At 43.0% G+C, this 3,020-nt stretch overlaps 1 non-coding gene across 1 annotated transcript; it reads right to left on the reverse strand.

Annotated features, from left to right (window-relative positions):
• On the reverse strand, positions 1 to 108 carry LOC148562465 (small nucleolar RNA R71). Its single transcript, XR_015888289.1, has one exon. It is a non-coding gene; the product is annotated as a small nucleolar RNA R71 (small nucleolar RNA).
• Positions 109 to 3,020: the final 2,912 nt, after the last annotated feature.

Consider the following 3,020-nt stretch of genomic DNA (forward strand, 5'->3'; position numbering starts at 1 on the left):
AAGCTTAGAGTGGAAGTCCAAACCTTCAGACAGAAGGAAGGAGAATCCCTCTATGAAGTATGGGAAAGATACAAGCAATTGATCAGAAGGTGTCCTTCTGACATGCTTTCTGAATTGAGCATCATAGGTATTTTCTATGATGGTCTGTCTGAACTATCCAAGATGTCATTGGATAGCTCTGCTGGAGGATCTCTTCATCTGAAAAAGACGCCTGCAGAAGCTCAGGAACTCATTGAAATGGTTGCAAATAACCAATTCATGTACACTTCTGAAAGGAATCCTGTGAATAATGGGACAACTCAGAAGAAAGGAATTCTTGAGATTGATACTCTGAATGCCATTTTGGCTCAGAATAAAATATTGACCCAACAAGTCAATATGATTTCTCAGAGTCTGTCTGAAATGCAAGCAACAACAGGCAGTACTAAGGAAGCTTCCTCTAAAGAAGAAGCTTATGATCCTGAGAACCCAGCAATGGAAGAGGTGAATTACATGGGAGAACCCTATGGAAACACCTATAATCCTTCATGGAGAAATCATCCAAATCTCTCATGGAAGGATCAACAGAGACCTCAACAAGGTTTCAACAACAGTAATGGTGGAAGAAATAGGTTTAGCAATGGCAAACCTTTTCCACCATCTTCTCAGCAACAGACAATGAATTCTAAGCAAAGCCACTCTGACTTAGCAACCATTGTCTCTGATCTAATCAAAACCACTCAAAGTTTCATGACTGAAACAAGGTCCTCCATTAGAAATTTGGAGGCACAAGTAGGTCAGCTGAGTAAGAAAATTACTGAACTCCCTCCTAGTACTCTCCCAAGCAATACAGAAGAGAATCCAAAGAGAGAGTGCAAGGCCATAAACACGTCTCACATGGCCGAACCTGGAGAGGAGGAAGAGGCAGTGATCTCCACTGAGGAAGACCTCAATGGACGTCCACTGACCTCCATGGAGTTCCTTGATGAGGAACCATGGGAATCTGAGGCTCACATAGAGACCATAGAGATTGCATTGAATTTACTTCTGCCATTCATGAGCTCTGATGAGTATTCTTCCTCTGAAGAAGATGAAGATGTTACTGAAGAGCAAGTTGCTAAGAACCTTGGAGCAATCATGAAGCTAAATGCCAAGTTATTTGGTAATGAGACTTGGGAGGATGAACCTCCATTGCTCATCAAAGAACTGGATGACTTGACTAGGCAGAGATTACCTCTGAAGAGACAAGATCCTGGAAAGTTCTCAATACCTTGTACCATAGGCACCATGACCTTTGAGAAGGCTCTGTGTGACCTAGGGTCAAACAAAAGCCTCATGCCTCTCTCTGTAACGGAGAAGCTAGGGATCATTGAGATACAAGCTGCAAGAATCTCACTGGAGATGGCAGACAATTCAAAGAAACAAGCTTATAGACTTGTAGAGGATGTCTTGGTAAAGGTTGAAGGCCATTACATCCCTGCTAATTTCATAATCCTAGAGACTGGGAAGTGTATGGATGAATCCATCATCCTTGGCAAACCCTTCCTAGCCACAGCAAAAGCTGTAATTGATGTTGACAGAGGAGAATTGATCATTCAAGTGAATGAAGACTCCCTTGTATTTAAAGCTCAAGGATATCCCTCTGTAACCATGGAGAGGAAGCATGAAGAGCTTCTCTCAATACAAAGACAAACAGAGCCCCTACAGTCAAACTATAAGTTTGGTGTTGAGAGGCCACAACCAAACTTTAAGTTTGGTGTTGAACCCCCACATTCAAACTCTAAGTTTGGTGTTGGGAGGTTCCAACATTGCTCTGAACATCTGTGAGGCTCCATGAGAGCCATTGTCAAGCTATTGACATTAAAGAAGCGCTTGTTGGGAGGCAACCCAATCTTTAATTATCTATGTTAAATTTCTATTTTCTTTTGTTATTTTATGTTTTCTGTAGGTTGATGATCATGTGAAGTCACAAAAACAATTGAAAAAGAAAAAACAGAAGGAAAAATAGAATGAAAAATAGAACACCCTGGAGGAGAAACTTACTGGCATTTAAACACCAGTAAGGGTAGCAGAATGGGCGTTAAACGCCCAGTCTGGCACCATTCTGGGCGTTTAACGCCAGGAATGGGCAAGAAGCTGGAATTTAACGCCAGGAATGGGCAAGAAGCTGGCGTTAAATGCCAGAAATGGGCAGCAACCTGGCGTTTAACGCCAGGATTGGCAGCAAGGGGCGTTTTGCATGCCACATGGTGCAGGGACGAGAAATCCTTGACACCTCAGGATCTGTGGATCCCACAGGATCTCCACCTACCTCATCTCTCTCTCTCTTCTTCACCCATTCACCAATCACCTCAATACCTCTTTCCCAAAAATCCCTCACCTATCAAATCCCACCATTCTCTTCACCACTCACATCCATCCTTCATAAAACCCCACCTACCTCACCATTCAAATTCAAACCACTTTCCCACCCAAACCCACCCATAATGGCCAAACCATACCCCCACTCCGCTCCTATATAAACCCATCTTCACTCCTTTATTTTCACACAACATACACACTACCTATCCCCCTTGGCCGAAACACAAAGCCCCCTCCATCTCCTCTATTTCTTCTTCTTCTACTCTCTTCTTTCTTCTTTTTCTCGAGGACGAGCAACCTTCTAAGTTTGGTGTGGTAAAAGCTAAAGCTTTTTTTGTTTTTCCATAACCATTAATGGCACCAAAGGCCGGAGAAACCTTTAGAAAGAGGAAAGAAAAGGAAAAAGCTTCCACCTCCGAGTCATGGGAGATAGAGAGATTCCTCTCAAGGGTGCATCAAGACCACTTCTATGAAGTTGTGGCCAAGAAGAAGGTGATCCCCGAGGTCCCTTTCAAGCTCAAAAAGGGTGAATATCCAGAGATTTGACATGAGATTCGAAGAAGAGGTTGGGAAGTTCTCACCAACCCCATTCAACAAGTCGGAATCTTAATGGTTCAAGAGTTCTATGCCAATGCATGGATCACCAAGAACCATGATCAAAGTGTGAACTCGGACCCTAA

Source organism: Arachis ipaensis, chromosome B6 (assembly GCF_059453495.1).
Source record: "Arachis ipaensis isolate K30076 ecotype BB chromosome B6, ASM5945349v1, whole genome shotgun sequence".
In the NCBI taxonomy this organism is placed as follows: domain Eukaryota; kingdom Viridiplantae; phylum Streptophyta; class Magnoliopsida; order Fabales; family Fabaceae; genus Arachis; species Arachis ipaensis.